Source organism: Mixophyes fleayi, chromosome 1 (genome assembly GCF_038048845.1).
Source record: "Mixophyes fleayi isolate aMixFle1 chromosome 1, aMixFle1.hap1, whole genome shotgun sequence".
Lineage (NCBI taxonomy): Eukaryota > Metazoa > Chordata > Amphibia > Anura > Limnodynastidae > Mixophyes > Mixophyes fleayi.
Window position 1 is genome coordinate 171555191 of NC_134402.1, and position 19888 is coordinate 171575078.

Consider the following 19888-nt stretch of genomic DNA (forward strand, 5'->3'; position numbering starts at 1 on the left):
TAGGTAGGTAGGCCTCCATATGTTGAACTTCTGATGATCATTGGTTATAATTGCATACTTTCCAGACTCCTTCAGCTTTGTACATCATTTCCTCTGAATATCTGTCTGAATGTCATAAAATATTTTTTGTGGAATGTGTGTTTATACATATGACTTCTAGACGGATTGTCCGTGGGAAAGGGGGAAAAAACATATTGACGCTTGAGATAAATCTTCCCATTTGAGACATAAGCGCCAATGTGCATCTAAACAGAGTGCAGTGGAACACATACAAATGCATGTGTTTGTGTTTAGAACATGTTTAATCAGCGATTTTATTCACATTGAGTGCTTTGAATTAAATGTGCTGCTCACTCTAAATGCAAATCAAATGCTCAAGACACCACATATACCAAATATTGTCTAGTATTTCCATTGACTTTAGTTGAAAGATAAATGTGCATCAATCAACAGTGAATAGGGCATGCTCCTTTCCAAAAACACAAAGCAAAGCTTTTCCAATGCATGTAAAAAAAAAACAGCCATCTACACCACCCAATACTTGTCTGCGTACTTTTCAAACCAGCACATAGAGATGCATTTCAAACATGTAAGATATCATTGATGAGCACACAAATTGAACCCGCGTGTGTACGAGTCCTGTCTCTCATGGTGTGTGTGTATATATATATATATATATGTGTGTATATATATATATATATATATATATATATATATATATATATATATATATATATATATATATATATATATATATATCTCTAATATATAAATGTCTAGTGGCGTGTGTTGGTCTGTGTTTGTGTTTGTGTGTGTGTGTGTGTGTGTGGAAAAAATAAAACCAAGTTGCAGCGCCACCTGCTGGGCGGAGTTATTCACTGACCTACTAAATTCTTAGTGTGTGTGGAAAAAAATATTCAGAAAGGGCTGAAATTTGGTATACTAAGATGTTTTTAATTTGTTAATTTAATTAGTTAAAAGTGTTTATAAAGATTTTAAAATATATATATATATATTTCTTGAAGGAGAAGTGACAGTTGGGAGTGGTTGGTGGTTGCCGGGGGTGACAGTGGGGAGTGGTTGGTGGTTGAGGCCTGGACTATGGCCCAAATGCATGACCAGAACCTTTTTAACACCTTAAGTAGCTTGATTTGACTAGAATGCATGAGTATCATGCACGGGTTAACTTGAATGTGTATGTGTGTGTATGTATGTGTGTGTGTATGTGTGTGTGTGTGTGTGTATATATATATATATGTGTATATATATATATATATATATATATATATATATATATATATATATATATATATTATTATGTATATGTAGAAAAAAGATGGAGGAGGAGGCGCACAATAGTGTAGTACAATAATATAAATGGAATCATACACGAATCCACAGTGGGACTTTAGCACCAGTGATAAGGAAACCAGAGACCATAATGTATTATCCAAGTGCAGTTAAAAGGGTGTATGTGTGTCAAACATGGATACTTCACAGCATAGAACAAGGGTATACTAAATAACAGGCCTCTCAGCATAAATTATGGGTTACCCAATCCACATTTGTACAGGTGTATGCGTACCAGAAATAAAAACTTTTCCGCTTATCTGTAATAATGTTCCATAAACAGCACGGTCAGGTCACATTCTCTTCATTGCCCAATCATAAGGCAAAAAGTCCTCAAATGACAAAAATAAACAGAGGACCAACGATGTGATATCTCAAAAATACACTTTATTAAAAAAGGTAGCCACTTACATGTCTAGTAGCAGATATTAAGCCTCTCTGGACAGGACCACCTTTCAACAAGTTAAAAACAGCAACAGCACAGCAAATACTCTCAACGTGTTTCGTCTGCAATAGCAGACTTCATCGGGAGAAAAGAGATTATAATCAGCCCTCTTACCGGAAAAGATAAGCGGAAAAGTTTTTATTTCTGGTACGCATACACCCGTACAAATGTGGATTGGGTGACCCATAATTTATGCTGAGAGGCCTGTTATTTAGTATACCCTTGTTCTATGCTGTGAAGTATCCATGTTTGACACACATACACCCTTTTAACTGCAATTGGATGATACATTATGGTCTCTGGTTTCCTTATCACTGGTGCTAAAGTCCCACTGTGGATTCGTGTATGATTCCATTTATATTATTGTACTACACTATTGTGCGCCTCCTCCTCCATCTTTTTTCTACAGGTATTTCCATGCTACACCGCTTGACGAAAGGAGGATTGGCAGCCACCTGTACATGGGGAGTGTACTTTTGAGAAGAATATAGACTTTTATGTTGGACAAAATTTCTATACTGGCATATGCTTCAAGCACCATTTTTATATCTTGTATTGTGATATAGATATATAGATATATAGATATATAGATATATAGATATATAGATATATAGATATATATATATAGATATATACATATATATAGATATATATATATAGATAGATATATATATATATATATTTATATTTTCTAGCGGCGTGTATTAGTGTGTGTGTGGAAAAAACTACCGGGTGACAGAGTGCTTAAGCTGCAGCGCCACCTGCTGGGCGGAGTTATATACTACACTGATCTACTAAATTCTTAGCATTATCTAATATATAAAAGCCTAGCGGCATGTGTGTGGTGATGAAGATGACAAGAACCTTTTTAACACCTTAAGTAGCTTGATTTGACTAGAATGCATGAGTATCATGCATGGGTTAACTTGTGTGTGTGTGTGTATGTATATGTATATGTGTGTGTATGTGTATATATATGTATATGTGTAATATATATATATATATATATATATATATATATATATATATATTCTACATTCTACACACACGTCTGTTGATGCGAGTTGTCCCTGTATTGCTTAATGCATCTCCTCATCTTGTTGCAGAATCCTCCTTTTTCGTCATTTGATGAATTGCTGTACCGTTTGTGGTAACCTAAGTAAACCTGGTTTACTAAGCAATGGCCATGCAATGAAAGATTACGTGTTAAATGCAAGCAGTGCTACTTGTGAATCTACACTCATGATTTATTTTTTTATTAGTGGGAAAGAACAATTTACTTTCATATTGTAATGTATTAACTTTTTATTTTTATAAATCATACATATGTTTAATAAATAATATACATTTTTTTTCTTTTTAAATAGCAGGATAGCTGCTAATAGATGGTTTTTAGTAAATAATAATATTTTTATTTTAATTTTGCCGGTCTCGCAAGGCAATCCTAAATTGGGAACCGGTTGTTTTTGTCACTATTTCCGTATAGTTAGTTAATGTGTATTCCGAAGCGTGCTGTCATAGAGACCAGAAGGGTTTATACAAGTATAAACATTAATGCGAAACATTAGATAGACTATTACTCACATTAAGGGGGGAATTCAATTCACCGCACTGTTATAAAGAATGTGGGGTGTGCATGATTACCCTTACTACGGTAATTTTAACGTGTTTTTCTGCTTGCGGCTCAGGGAGCCACGAGCACAAATCAGCATTGAAATTACTGTACTAACGGTAATGATGTGCACCTCACGTTGTCCTTTAGAACTACGCAGGGAATTGAGTCCCCCCCCACCACCCACCTTAGATTGTTAATATTGCATATGAGTACTTATAACTGTTCCCCACCACATCTGAAAGGTAAGTAGAGATTCTCTGATCATTTTCTCCTGTATCCCTATGGGATATGAGGGTGAATAAGCGGAGATTTGAGAAAAAACTCTTGACCCTGTGTCTCCATGGACTATTCCCGATACACATCAGGCACCTTCCGGCTAATGGAATTCCCCTTAATCTTTTATGTATGTTTGAAACTCCACTCCAACGAGGTAAGCTGCTGGGATTCTCTCCCACACTAACTACACACCTTCCATGACAGGAGTCTAAATGCTATGTTGTGTTACTAAAGGACCCCACTCCTTCACTTGCCTGCCTCTCAATCTGTAGTTTCCTCACTTACCTCTACTTTACACAGCTTCACTTATGTATTCTTCCCAGTACAGTCATGGCCAAAAGTTTTGAGAATGACACAAATATTATTTTTCACAAAGTCTGCTGCCTCAGTTTTTATGATGGCAATTTGCATATACTCCAGAATGTTATGAAGAGTGATCAGATGAATTGCAATTAATGTCAAAGTCCCTCTTTGCCATGACAATGAACTTTATCCCAAAAACATTTCCACTGCATTTCAGCTCTGCCACAAAAGGACCAGCTGACATTCAGGTCAGTGATTCTCGTTAACACAGGTGAGTGTTGACGAGGACAAGGCTGGACACTGGAAGCTTTAAAAGGAGGCTGCAGCTTGACATCATTGTTCTGTTAACCATGGTCATCTGCAAAGAAACACGTACAGTCATCATTACTTTGCACAAAAAGGGCTTCACAGGCAAGGATATTGCTGCTTGTAAAATTGCACCTAAATCAACCATTTATCGGATCATCAAGAACTTCAAGAAGGGAGAGAGGTTCAATAATTGTGAAGAAGGCTTCAGGGTGCCCAAGAATGTCCAGCAAGTGCCAGGACTGTCTCCTAAAGTTTGATTCAGCTGTGGGATCGGGACACCACCAGTGCAGAGCCTGCTCAGCCATGGCAGCAGGCAGGTGTGAGTGCATCTGCACGCACAGAGAAGAGAAGACTTGGAGGAAGGTCGGCAAAGAAGTCCCTTCTTTTCAGGAAAAGCATCAGGGACAGACGGATATTCTGCATAAGGTACAGGGATTGGATTGCTGAGGACTGGGGTAAAGTCATTTTCTCTGATGAATACCCTTTCAGATTGTTTGGGGGCATCTGGAAAAACACTTGTCCGGGGAAGGAAAGGTGAGCGCTACCATCAGTCCTGTGTCGTGCCAACAGTATCCTGAGACCATTCATGTGTGAGGTTGCTTCTCAGCCAAGGGAGTGGGCTCACTCTCAATTTTGCCTAAGAACACAGCCATGAATAAAGAATGGCTGCAAGTGCAACTTCTCCCAACCATCCAAGAACATTTTGTTGAGGAAATATGCCTTTTCTATCATGATTACCATAAGGAAAAAGTGATCACTAAGTGGCTCGGGGATCAAAACATTGATATTTTGGTTCCATGTCCAGAAAACTCCCCAGACCTTAATCCCATTGAGAACTTGGGTCAATCCTCAAGAGGCGGGTGGACAAACGAAAAACCCACAAATTCTGACAAACTCCAAGCATTGATTAAGCAAGAATGGGTGCTCATTAGCCAGTATGTGGTCCAGAAGCTGATGGACAGCATGCCAGTGCGAATTGCAGAGGCCTTCAAAAAGAAGGGTCAATACTGCAAATATTGACTCTGCATAAAGTTAATGTAATTGTCAATAAAAGCCACTTATAAAATGTTTGTAATTTTACTTCAGTATACTAGGGATGTGCACCGGCCACTTTTGGGGTGTCGTGTTTTGTGTTTTGGGTTCGGATTTGCTTGAGGTTTTGGGTTCGGATTTGTTTCACAAAACACCTGACGAAAGGTTTTGGATTCGGATTTATTTTGAAAAAAACAAGTGTTAAAATCAAGGTTTTTTTTGGTTTATTTTCACTCCTACGCTATTATTAACCTCAATAACATTCAATAACAATCATTTCCACTAATTTCCAGTCTATTCTGAACACCTCACAATATTGGTTTTAGTCCAAAACGTTTCACCGAGGTAGCTTTCTGGACTGCATAGTGGAGTGGTCCCAGTACCCAATTTGGTACCGGAGCCACAATACCGCCTCCGACTTTCAAGTGTAGTGTTTCTAAGTTATAAACAGTACAGTAGTTCGAGCACGTCAATACCTCTTTTTTTTTTTTTATTATGACTGGGCATTTAACTTTTGGTTTAATTTGTTTAATTGGTTTTAATTTTGTTTTACTTTGTGCTCATGGCAAACAACTGTTGGACGGTCAATTGTTTTGTGAAAGACGTAGTGGTCTTACGACTTCCCCTCTTGGAAGATGACCGACCAACAGCAGCAGTGGCAGTAGTAGGCGCTGCAGGATTCCTCGGATGAATCTCTTATTGAAGAGGACTCAGTCTGGCTGGTGACTTTGGCTGCAGGACTGAATCTGATGGAGATCGTGGAGGAAGTTGACGAGGAGGGTGTTGCTGGTGTGTATCCAACAGGACCAAGGGATTTAGGTGTCACTGTACTGATGACAGTCCTAGCCCCAGTTCCTGAACTAACCACTGAACTATGAAGGTTATTCAGGTGACGTATAAGGGAGGATGTCCCTAGGTGGTCAAGATCCTTACCCCTGCTTATTTGAGCTTTACATAAGCTACATATGGCCATACATTGGTTGGCTGGATTTGGATGAAAATAACTCCAGACCGAACAGGTGCATTTTTTGGTCTTCTGACCAGGCATGACAATGGGCTATTTAATCCCATGGACATCAGCTGTTTCCCCCCCTGGTGCCTCATTTACAATAACCACATCACCATCCTCATCATCAAGTTCCTCCACAGCGCCAGCTACATCAATAGCCTCCTCCCAAGCCACCTCTTCCCGTACAGTGATGGGAAGGTCAGGCTTGACAACCACCAACACCCTTGGACTCGCCTTGGGGATTTGTGATAATTTCTCTTTAGAAGGCAGAGTTGTTTGCTGTTTTGTTGCTGACAGCATAACTCTCTTCAATTTTTTGTAGTGAGGAGGAGGAGGAGGGCTAAGATCCTTGGGTGAAGCTGAACCACTAGTCATGAACACGGGCCAGGGCCTAAGCCGTTCCTTGCCACTCCGTGTCGTAAATGGCATATTGGCAACATTACGTTTCTCCTCAGATGATTTTAAGTTTCTCTTTTTGCTACTTTTACTGAACTTGGGCTTTTTGGATTTTACATGCCCTGTACTAGGAGATTTGGCATCGGGCTTGCTAGACGACGACGATGGCATTTCATCGTCTATGTCATGACTAGTGGCAGCAGCTTCAGCATTAGGAGGAAATGGGTGTTGATCTTTCCCTACTTTATCCTCCAAATTTTTTGTTCTGCATTATATGTAGCACAAGAGAGTGTACCCCTAAGCCACACACACTCGGCAAAGCCTTTAAAAATTATATGCGGCACAGGAGAGTACCACTGGACTGGAGTTATACAGCAGTACCACTGGACTTATACTGCAGAATCAGTGAAATTTGTAATATGGCAGTAACAATGGACTTATACTGCAAAATCAGTGAACTTTGTAATATTGCAGTACCAATGGACTTATACTGCAGAATGAGTGAACTTTGTAATATAGCAGTACCAATGGACTTATACTGCAAAATCAGTGAACTTTGTAATATAGCAGTACCACTAGACTTATACTGCTGAATCAGTGAACTTTGTAATGTAGCCGTACCAATGGACTTATACTGCAGGATTGTTTTGGGATATTCTAATGGGGAAATAACAATGCCCTTAGAAGGACAGAGCACAGGACACAGCACCACTGGACTGCACAGGACACAGCAGCACCACTGAACTCAGAAGGACAGAGCACAGGACACAGCACCACTGGACTGAACAGGACACAGAGCACAGAACTGAACACAAGATACAGCAGGACAGAGGACCACCTAACACACCCTCCCTCTACCCTGATCAATGCCCGAGTGAAGATGGCGGCGACTAGCGGGGAATTTATAGGATCCGAGTATCGCAAAATCCGACAGCGGGATTATGACTTAGAGCCTCGCTTTCAGTTTTGCAATTGGCGGGAATACCCAGATCTGTCTCGGATCCGCAACGTTCGGGTGGGCTCGGATTTCAGAAATCCGAGTGCGCTCATCTCTACAGTATACCATAGCAACCTCTGACAAAAAGGTCTAAAAACACTGAAGCAGCAAACTTTGAAAACCAATACTTTTGTCATTCTCAAAACTTTTGGCCATGACTAGACAAATCACCCCCTGCTAGAAGAGCAGCACATCTGAAATACTATGCTGCTCTGCACATTCAGATCTCATTTGTCCTAGCTCCCACCCACTTCCCAACTAACCGTGTCAGTAAAGACAATGAAACTGTTTTTCATTAGGGAAAACAAAAACAACTTAAAGTAGCTATATTTAACTTGAATTTTTATTACCGCCTGTGTTTCCCTAATGAAAACACACTGTAATAAAAATTCACGTTAAATATAGCTACTTTAAGTTGTTTTTTTTTTTTTTTTTTATTTAACAAAATGCTTTGACATAACTTTTTTTTTTTTCTCTCCACGAAGATCCTTGGATTTGACAGCATGTGTTGGCTGTGTATTTGAAATCTATATCTGAGATTGCTTTTTACTTTGGATATGCAAATTATCCAAGTTTGAGAACCCAATTTGATCTATCAAGCAATCCCACTTGAACTTAAAATAATGTAAATAAAATCCTTAAACAGATCGCTTTTTTTTAATAAAATTTTTTGCAATCCGTAGTTCCTAATGCGACTGTGTGTGTTGGTCAAACAGCTGTGTGATAGCCTGACAGAACAGAAGCATAATGAAATGTTGTCAGTTTGTACCTATTCCTTGCAATTAATGAGTTACCTTACATCTCTTATGTCCAGACCATATTGCTGTGTAGACTGAACACTGTTTTTTTATTTTGTTTGTGTACTCTAGTACAGTTGCCATTTTCACATTGGGTATCTCACTGGGCTATCAAAAGAAAACTTGTTTTATTTTATGTACATTATACAGCAAACCCATAGTTACTCTAAAAAAAAAAAAAAGTTGACATTCTCATGTGTATGATGTGTACTGAAAGCCACACCTTATTTTTGTTGCCTTGACAGTACCCCCGTGCCTGTAAATATACACAGCAAGAACAGATATATATCTTTTCACATAAATGGGAATTGCAGGTGCCAGAAACCTAATTAAAGATAACAGAGCAGAAAAAGAAACAATCTACATGCAATCACAATGGAATCTCTGAAACTATTAATTGCACAACTAACTTTATTGCATAGGCCCAGGTTTAGCATTGACGTATCTTTTTTTGGTTTACTGAACGAGATTAATTTGAGAAATGTTGACAGATTTCGAAATCGGTAATGGTTTCAGAATGAGCTCTAAAAACACTGTTTTGATCTAACCTATGTCTTGGACTACTACCCATATCAATTGTGGGTGTAAGCATCAGGATCAATGAACCCTGTGTCTGCAGAGTGATTTCCTTATTTGACAGCACTAAATGGTAGACTCTCATAAGTGTGGCCATCCCTATCCTTTTATTGACATCTGCATGGCAGCGCCTAACAAACTACAGTAATTATAATAAAGCACAAGTTGAAGAAAATGCACAGAAATAGCTTCTGTGAACAAGTCCTACATCATAATGCTGACATACAAACACATCAGTAAGACCTTTTGATACAATGTTACTTTTTTTTTTTCTTCACACTTATGTTCATCTCTTTATCTTTAACTTTATCTTTCAAGAATGTTCACCACAAGTCTACCCATTGTGATTGAAGGTATAGTTTATTCTCCCATCCCTGGGTGGTGGGTGTGGGGTAATAATTGATAATGAAGCTGTAAATTAGGCACATTTATAGTTTTTCTTGTATTTACTTTGATATGTTTGCTGTGAGTTATGGATGAGTATGAAATGTCTACAGTCATAGGGCCTGATTCATTAAGGAAAGTAAAGAGAGGGGGGGGGGGGGGGGTGTAACTTTGCTCCTTGGCAAAACCATGTTGAATTGGAGGGGGGAGGTAAATTCAAAATGTGGGACAGATTTATAGTTGGGGTGGAGCATGTCCTAGATCAACTTTATATTTCCGTGTGCTATATGAAAAAAAACAGCCAGTATTTTCCTTACGTGCAAAATATTTGAACCATTTGCATTGTAACATATTTTGTCTAGGAGAAAATTAACTCTTTTTTTTTTTTCTTTTTTTTTTTCTATGCCTTGCTTTCCTTAATGAATCGGGCCCATAAAGTCTACATGTTCATAAGCTTGACAGGTAAAATGTGTACATGGTTGCAAAGTCGGCAGTCAAAATGTTAACATACATCACTAAATTTAAACCTGCAATACAGGGCTTGAGTTCAAGCTGTGGGACATCCCCATGTTATAAATATGACTGAACTGCTGTAAGCGCTCATTTGCACTGGGAGCTCTTAGGAGCTAATATTGCTTTGCATATGAGATGTTTTTATTGTGCCTGATGAAGACCCTGGATTTAGGTGAGAAATAAAGTGGGTGAATGAGGGTAGTGTAGGGGTGTTTTTTTTTTATTTCAATTAAGTCTTTTTGCACTGGTGTCTGTTTTGTTTACATTTTTCTTTGGTGCACTACAGGTCTCCTGCTGGCACTTGTTCCCGAAGTGCCAGCATGACCTGAAAGCTATGGGTATGCTGGTTCTTGTAGTACTACAAGCACCAGCATGCCCAAACACTTAATGGCAGCCTGGGCATGATGGGACCTGTAGTGCACCAGGACAAAAGGCATTTTATTCCCTCAAATAATTATTGCCCCATACCCACCAGGGCTGAGTAAAACTGTGTGGTTGGGTTTTTTTTTTTATTTATATAGAATTCAATACATCTAGGGAATCCAGCCTTGTGTAGACCGGCCTGGGGCTGGTTTGGCTTTATGGCAGTGAGACTCCATGCTGTGGAATTCCCTGCTATAGCGCCACCAGTCCAGGACCCCACGGTTTTTGTCCCCCAATTATGCTAGGGCGGCATTAGGGTTGGTTAAGCTGTTTGGACAGAAGGGTGGGCAAGCCTTTTTTTCTTTTTCCTTTTTTTTTTATTCTTGTATTGCTGTTTTAAATCTAGTGATTTTATGGTCTCATTTTGACTGTTGACTTAACGATCCTGTACACATTTTACTGGTCGACATTTTTTTTACTAGGTCTCCCTTCTGAACATGTAGAGATTATGACTCAACAGTATAGACATTTTTTTTTTCCAATGTACAAACAATCTTATGAATGAAAAACCTTGTTGCTAAGAGTTGGGAGAGGATTTAGAGAAAATCTTATGTAGTGTGGTGGGCACCATTATAAATATATTTTACTAATTTTTTCTTTTACATATTCTTGCTCTGTCTGACCATGAGTACTTGTTTGGGAAAATTATATAGGTCCGTTCCCCCAATCTATCTCCTGTTTTGGTTGGGTTGCAATTATAAACTCCATACAGGCTAGTGAGTACAGGCAGATTTTCTGAAAGGCCTATAGGAAAGCGTATTACAAAGGTAATGATTGCTAAGTATTTTAGTTAAATAGACTTGAAGCACATTCAGATTTAGAATCAAAATATTCTGGATTAAGGTTAGTAGAAAGCAATCAGGTCTCCATGCTTAGCATATCCCATGCAAAGAAGATTCCTCGTTCTTGACAGGACTGGAAAGCTTGTGGATGCATTCCATAGGGCATGTTAGGGATGTTCAAGAGATGTGTTTGTAATGAAGGGGTTAGAATTGGAATACACACAAGTACCAACATAAACTGACAAGAGAAGTTTATAGTTGGGTGGAATTTGAGATAACTGATATTATTTATGCCAGACCAAGCAAGAATGTATTGGGATGTTTATTAAGTCTCTCTTGATTTGATGCTAGGCTAAATAAACAATGTAGTCATGTGGTTAAGGCGTGTGGCCTAATAGTGAGCTTATACATCTATCAGACCTTTATCACACTTTCTTATTGGTACTTTTTAGAATATGGGATCTCTTCAGTAGTTTATACCACAACATTCCAGGGGCCAGTTCTGCATTGCTTTAAAGATCTTTGTATTGACCTGGATAGGATGAGTTTATTATTAATTTTTATTTATAGGGTGCCACAAGGTGTCCGTGGCGCAGAACAGGGACAAAAACGAATTACAATACAAGGTGAGACAGCACCGTACAGTAAACATAAAGCACAGTAACTCAGTAAGCTCAATGCACAGCTAGTGAGGGCGGGAGGAGTATCCGCAAATGACGGGGCCCAAAAGGAGGGCGCGGAAGACAGGGAGACCCCCAGAGGAGGGGAGGAGGGCCCTCGAGGAGGAGGGCAAAGTAGCTGGAGAGCAGAGTTAGAAGTGGTGGAAACAGGAGGAGAGATGGCCCTGCTCAGAAGAGCGTACAATATAAGGGGAGTGGTGGACAGACGGAAAAACGCAGGGGAGAGAGGGAGAGTAGAGGGATGGAGGCAGGGAAGGGAGAGGCAGAGGTAGGTAGTTAAGTGGGAGACTGGAAGGCTTTAAGAAAAAGGTGGGTTTTTAAAGCCCGTTTGAAACTGGACAGGTTAGGGGAAGTCCTTATGGAGGGAGGGAGCTTGTTCCAGTGTAGGGGGGCAGCGCGGGCACAGTCTTGGATACGCGCGTGGGAGGAGGTGATGAGGGGGGGGGGGGGAGGAGAGATAGGCGACGGTTATTGGCAGATCGGAGAGGACGGGATGGAGCGTAAATAGATAGGAGTGTGGAGATGTAGGGTGCAGTGGCGTTGGCCTTGTATGTAAGAGTGAGGAGCTTGAACATAGTTCTGTAGGGGAAGGGGAGCCAGTGGAGGGATTGGTAGAGGGGGAGACAGAAGAGGAGCGGCGAGAAAGGAAGATAAGCCTAACGGCTGCATTAAGTAACAGATCGAAGGGGAGCGAGATGAGAGAGGGGGAGGCCAGTAAGGAGGAGGTTGCAGTAGTCCAAGCGGGAGATGATCAGAGAGTAAATAAGGCATTTTGTGGCATCTTGGGAGAGGAAGGGCCGGATGCGAGCGATGTTACGCAGCTGGAAGCGGCAGGATTTAGCAAGAGAGGATATGGGGGCCAAAGGAGAGAGAGGAGTCGAGGGTGACACCAAGGCAGCAAAGTTGGGGGACAGAGGAGATAGAGGAGTTGTCGACAGTGATGGAGAGGTTGACGGGATGAGGTATAGGGGGGGAGGAAAAGCTATCAGCTCGGTTTTGGCGAGGTTGAGTTTGAGGAATCGAGAGGACATCCAGGAGGAGATGGCAGAGAGGCAGGCAGACACCCTAGAGAGGAGGGAGGGAGAGAGATCAGGGGAGGAGAGGTATAGTTGAGTGTCGTCAGCGTAAAGGTGGTAGTTGAAGCCGAAGGAGCTGATGAGTTCACCCAGGGAGGAGGTGTATAGAGAGAAGAGTAAGGGACCCAGAACAGAGCCCTGGGGGACCCCGACTGGAAGGGTGGACTTTGGACAGAGACTCAGTGGTGGTGACAGAGAAGGATCGGTCAGCGAGGTAAGAGGTGAACCAGGACAGGGCCAGAGAGGCCGAGAGACTGGAGGGTGTGGAGGAGGAGGGGGTGGTCAACGGTGTTGAAGGCTGCAGAGAGGTCAAGGAGGATGAGAAGGGAGAAGTGGCCCCTGGCTTTAGCAGAGAGGAGGTCATTGGTGACTTTAGGCAGTTTCAGTGGAGTGAAGGGGGCGGAAACCAGACTGGAGAGGATCAAGGAGGGAGTGTTCAGAAAGGTAGGAGGTGAGACGGCTGCAGACGAGCCTCTCGAGACATTTAGACATTTTTAGATCAATAATTCTGCCTAGGCAGCATGTAATTAAATAGCTCCACTTACTAAGATCTTGTCTTATTAGTGTAAGGAGTTGTGGGAAGTTAACAAAGCAGAGGGCACCATATTTGTCTATGTCAAGTATTTGTTTCTAAATTGTTCTTATGTTGGGCTTTTTATATGTGAAGTAAGATAGCTTCAATTTTAGATAGAATTTATAACCTGATTCAGAATTTATGAGGCTCCCGAATGTTTCTGAAGCATTGGCGTGTTCACTTTACTTAAAAATAAAAATCCCTCACTCCACCTTAACTTGATTACATGTATGTGACATCTTGATTATCTGATATCAGGATAACCACGCATGGGTATTGCTGAGTATTGTACTTTGAAAGTTAAGCTTTATATCAGGAAGAGTTGTAGTATTAATAACTACTTGCTGGTTTTTCACAGGGCACAATGATACACATTTGTTGTTGGTTAAAAGTGGTTTGATACATTTGATCAAAAAAATCTAGACTATCAATTTTATGCTGCTTTTAGTACAAAATCACTTCCTCCCAGTCTGCTTTAAGGACATATATTTCATCATAATTTCCACCATGTATGTCTGATTGCTGTTTGTTAATAGAACTTGTCGAAGTCAGCAAATTGGATAAAGTCATTTCAATTAAAATCGAGCAAACTTGATTGTCTTTGTCTGTCTGAAAAGATGCGTACGGTACGCTACGGCGTACGCAGCTACTACACGTGGCAGCAACAGTATTTGGTATTTTACCATACATTCGCACAAACACGCATACTTGTAAAATAGTACACATTAATGGTAGTTGCAACACAGTCAGTTATGTCGAAATATAGTAGTATTTATGTTTTATATTAAAGTTATATGCATATTAGTGAAATATATGGAACAGGTTGAAGGAATCATCATATGTGGTATCATAATAAACCTCTTAACATTTGACACTGTTTGGTTCACTCTGCGAAGGAATCGCAGAGTGCATACGCAAGTTATGAATGATAGGGAATTATGAACTACTTAAGACTAAGGAATCTTGGCGGGAAGAGCCGAGCATACCCCCTGGAGAGATGACCCCCTCCTTTGGGTTCCTTAGGATGAACTAGCCAATGATTGACAACCCCTTGGACCTTCCTGAAACCTGGACCAATAGAAGCACGCTATACCATCTTCATTGTATTACTGTATTTCTGTGTGCATATAAGCAGCAGCTTCACATCTAGTGTTCAGACATCTTGTCCCCAGACTTCAGGATTGAATGACTGCACACTGGATCCAGAGCGCCTGCGATAAGTAACGACTGTATTTATTATCACTTCGCTTGAACATATTATACTACCTTTTGCGAATAAATCTTTGTGCTTTGGAAACACAAATCGAGGTTCGACAATCGTTATTGGTTAGCGACAATACGCACTTAACAATTTGGGGGCTCGTGAGCTTTGGAGGTTTCGTTGCCGATGATACGCAAGACCAACGGATTTCTGTTCCGCAACAAAGGGTGGAGACGCGTCATAAACGGGTAAGAACGCAATGTGTTCAAAACCTGAATTTTACTCTGTGTTGTGAAACAATGTCCGTTTTTGCATTGTCTAGGGCACGCTAACTAGAACCTAGGGACAAAAGAGAAAACTTTCTTTTTACTGTCATTGTGCGTTTTAACTGTATTGCATTGCTTAGCGTATGTGTATTTCCTGCTGTGCGTACGCGAACTTCCGGTAGATTTGCCACGTGGTTAAACAATCGTCTTGATAGTTATTATATGTGCATAGTATAATTACTTGTGAAAGCCTCTGAGACATTATTACTGTTGTTGGGAACTTTTGATTTTCTGCGCAGAACAGGTGTATAGTGTGTGATTTTGTAACGTAGATGCACTGTTTATTATTCATTGTGCTCAGTTGCTGTCTGACGAGGCGGGTTGCCCAACTGAAGGACGGTATACAGAAGGCGAAAACCGGGTTTTCGCAAAGTGCTACCAATAGATCGCAAGGTTTGCTAATAATTAGTATTTGTAGGCAGTGCGATCTAACCGCACGACAACCGTTAGTGCGAATTGATGAAGCAGCTAGGAGGCATTCTATTGGAAAGGCTGGTTGATTGTATCGACTTTGTTCTCCCAGTTATAATAAACTCAACAGATTTTTGTGGTTTAGCCAGGGTATCGAGGAGCTGATAGCCCTTGGGTCCCACAGTGATATTGTCTGTGTTAGGGGTCCTTGTTTAGTACAAGAGGAAGTGAGTGGAAGCGGCTTGAGCAAATACGTCCACGGCCAGTAAGAGATCTCTAGCGGTAGAGTGTAGCAAATTGTTGAAAGTGTTCTGCATAGATTGGTGGTGTTCAACATGGCTGCTAAGCATACGCTAGAGATGGCCAGTGTACTGCTAAGGAAGGTCCTATTGGTTCAGCGAGATTTCTCATGTGTAAGAGATATGGTGCATACGCAACTGCGTATTGCGACACGTTGGTCAAAATGACCAAAGATTGTTGATAGGTCTTTCCCAACAATAGGAAGTTTTAATGCAGAGGTACTAAATACTGTAAAAGATAAAGTATGGTTGATTAAGTCAACGAAAAAGAGAAATAGACATAATGATTGTTTAAAATTGTGGCAAATGGAAGGTAACACGTGGCAGAGCAGCGAATGCACAGCGGAAGTAGGCGTGGCGAAAAGCGCGCGCGCAGGGCGGAAGTACCCATTGAGAAGCGTGGCGTACTCAGCTCAAGCGCACCCCCGCCACCTTATGTGACGGGAGGGGTAAGTACAGCCGTTATTAAAAACGAACAGAGAAATTGCTAAATTGTATCCTGTTTTAAGCCAGTTTAAAACAAGTGTATCTGAAGATGAACCCACTGTGATTTCGGCTATTGCTCATGCTGTTAATATGCTAGAGGTTCAGCGTAAGTATGGGAAAGGAGCAATGGCTGAGATAGGTGAGAGTAGTGTGATCACTAGGAGTGATAGCGTTCTAAATCTTGAACCAGCAGATCCGGTAGTGACTTCTGAAAACAGTGAACCAGTGGGTGCGTACCCAGTCCGCACAATATCAGTTCCCAATGGGAAACCGGATAAGGATGGTGTAGTTCCTTTAAGAAATGTTACAATGCATTGTCCCTGGACTAGATCAGAATTACGTTCCATTATGACTGAATTCCCAGATCCCAGAAAAGAGTTGGCAAAGTGTCAGAAATTTGTTAAAGACTTAGGAAATGCACACGAACCAACCGATAAGGATTGGCGTGTGTCACGGTTACAAACAAGTACAGCTAGGAGTCACGAATATGGTGAAAACACTCTGTGTTTATTTGCAGACAAGTATAAATAACAGGTAGTCAGGAGTAGTGGTAATTACCAGGTGCAGGCTGATGCAGGAAATAATATGAATGTCCAGAAACAAGCAGGTACACAGCTAATGCAGGGAAGCAGGGGTATGAACAGATTCCAGGCAGCATGAACCAGAGGAGCAAGGCAGGAGGAAGAATCCACAGGTAACACAGGATATGACATCAGAATAGGACAACAATAACCAGCCATGTGTGCTGGGAGTGACAGGTATATAAAGGGAAAACCACACCCAGGTGCATGGGATAATTGGTGAACATGAAGTTTAACCCCTAAGGCACAATAGCAGCACCTCTGGTGGATGGAGGTACTGCCAATACAAATACAATAATAAGGACAAAAAGGCAGGAGCTGCCATGCAAAGCAGCATGTAATGCATAAGCAGTAGGCAGATCGTGACAGTACCCCCTCCCTTAAGGGCGGATTCCAGACGCCCAATTACCAAAAATGTCTGAATTCATTGGAATCATAGTCCAGAATTGGGGGCCCGGCAGAAAAGTCCTCGTCCATGGGTGGACGGGCAAAGGAGACTATGCCAGTTCAAGCTCCATAGACCTTGCTCTCTTCTTTCGCTTTTTCTTCTTGCGAGAATTCCCTGGAACAGCAGTTTGAACCAATTGGGTGGAGCACAAAGGAATCTCTAGGCCAGGTGAGATGGGTGGAACTGCTGACAATACGGAGGCCCCGTAAGATGGCATAGCGGGAGGTGTTGGTGAAAACTTGTTGATCACTGCCTCGACAAATAGTTGTAAGTCAGATAGAATGGGGTGATCAGACTCAACAAAAGGGTTTGCCCATTCCATAGCCTCTCCTCTAAAATGTGTTAACAAAAACAAAACTTGCCTCTTTGGGTCACTGGCAAGACTAGGTACTGAGGGGAAATAAGAAGCACAAAACCTCAGTAGAGCACTAAATTGAGAAAGGTGCCCCTCAAAGGTAGATGACAGCTCACACTTGGCACCCTTGGCAACAGATGGTTCGGACTTGGCAGCAGGCTTGACAGGAGACCCGGACTGGGCGGCAGGCTTGGCAGCAGGCTTGACAGCAGGCCCGGACTGGGTGGCTGGCTTGGCAGCAGGCCCGGACTGGGCGGCTGGCTTGGCAGCAGGCCCGGACTGGGCGGCTGGCTTGGCAGCAGGCCCGGACTGGGCGGCTGGCTTGGCAGCAGGCCCGGACTGGGCGGCTGACTTGGCAGCAGGCCCGGACTGGGCGGAAGGCTTGGCAGCAGGCCCGGACTGGGCGGCAGACTTGGGAGCAGGCCCGGACTGGGCGGCAGACTTGGGAGCAGGCCCGGACTGGGTGGCAGGCCTGGCAGGGACAGCGCTTTGAGAAGCCTGAGGGCAGACAGCTCTTTGAGAAGCCTGAGGGCAGACAGCACTTTGAGAAGCCTGAGGGCAGACAGCACCAAGTGGTAACTCGGGCTGAACCGCATGGACTGGCAACTCGGGCTGAACCGCATGGACTGGCAACTCGGGCTGGACCGCATGGACTGGCAACTCGGGCTGGACCGCATGGACTGGCAACTCGGGCTGGACCGCATGGACTGGCAACTCGAGCTGGACCGCATGGACTGGCAACTCTGGAGCGGCCTGGAAGGGCAGCGCCCCCTCTGGAGCGGCCTGGAAGGGCAGCGCCCCCTCTGGAGAAGACTGGAAGGGCAGCGCCCCCTCTGGAGAAGACTGGAAGGGCAGCGCCCCCTCTGGAGAAGACTGGAAGGGCAGCGCCCCCTCTGGAGAAGACTGGAAGGGCAGCGCCCCCTCTGGAGCAGACTGGAAGGGCAGCGCCCCCTCTGGAGAAGACTGGAAGGGCAGCTCCCCCTCTGGAAGAGTCTGGAAGGGCAGCGCCCCCTCTGGAGCAGGCTGAAGCTCAGGAACAGAGACAGCGGCTGAAGACTCGGAACCGGAGACAGCGGCTGAAGACTCGGAACCGGAGACAGCGGCTGAAGACTCGGAACCGGAGACAGCAGCTGAAGACTCGGAACCGGAGACAGCGGCTGAAGACTCGGGACCGGAGACAGAGGGCTGAAGACTCGGGACCGGAGACAGAGGGCTGAAGACTCGGGACCGGAGACAGAGGGCTGAAGACTCGGGACCGGAGACAGAGGGCTGAAGACTCGGGACCGGAGACAGAGGGCTGAAGACTCGGGACCGGAGACAGAGGGCTGAAGACTCGGGACCGGAGACAGAGGGCTGAAGACTCGGGACCGGAGACAGAGGGCTGAAGACTCGGGACCGGAGACAGAGGGCTGAAGACTCGGGACCGGAGACAGAGGGCTGAAGACTCGGGACCGGAGACAGAGGGCTGAAGACTCGGGACCGGAGACAGAGGGCTGAAGACTCGGGACCGGAGACAGAGGGCTGAAGACTCGGGACCGGAGACAGAGGGCTGAAGACTCGGGACCGGAGACAGAGGGCTGAAGACTCGGGACCGGAGACAGAGGGCTGAAGACTCGGGACCGGAGACAGAGGGCTGAAGACTCGGGACCGGAGACAGAGGGCTGAAGACTCGGGACCGGAGACAGAGGGCTGAAGACTCGGGACCGGAGACAGAGGGCTGAAGACTCGGGACCGGAGACAGAGGGCTGAAGACTCGGGACCGGAGACAGAGGGCTGAAGACTCGGGACCGGAGACAGAGGGCTGAAGACTCGGGACCGGAGACAGAGGGCTGAAGACTCGGGACCGGAGACAGAGGGCTGAAGACTCGGGACCGGAGACAGAGGGCTGAAGACTCGGGACCGGAGACAGAGGGCTGAAGACTCGGGACCGGAGACAGAGGGCTGAAGACTCGGGACCGGAGACAGAGGGCTGAAGACTCGGGACCGGAGACAGAGGGCTGAAGACTCGGGACCGGAGACAGAGGGCTGAAGACTCGGGACCGGAGACAGAGGGCTGAAGACTCGGGACCGGAGACAGAGGGCTGAAGACTCGGGACCGGAGACAGAGGGCTGAAGACTCGGGACCGGAGACAGAGGGCTGAAGACTCGGGACCGGAGACAGAGGGCTGAAGACTCGGGACCGGAGACAGAGGGCTGAAGACTCGGGACCGGAGACAGAGGGCTGAAGACTCGGGACCGGAGACA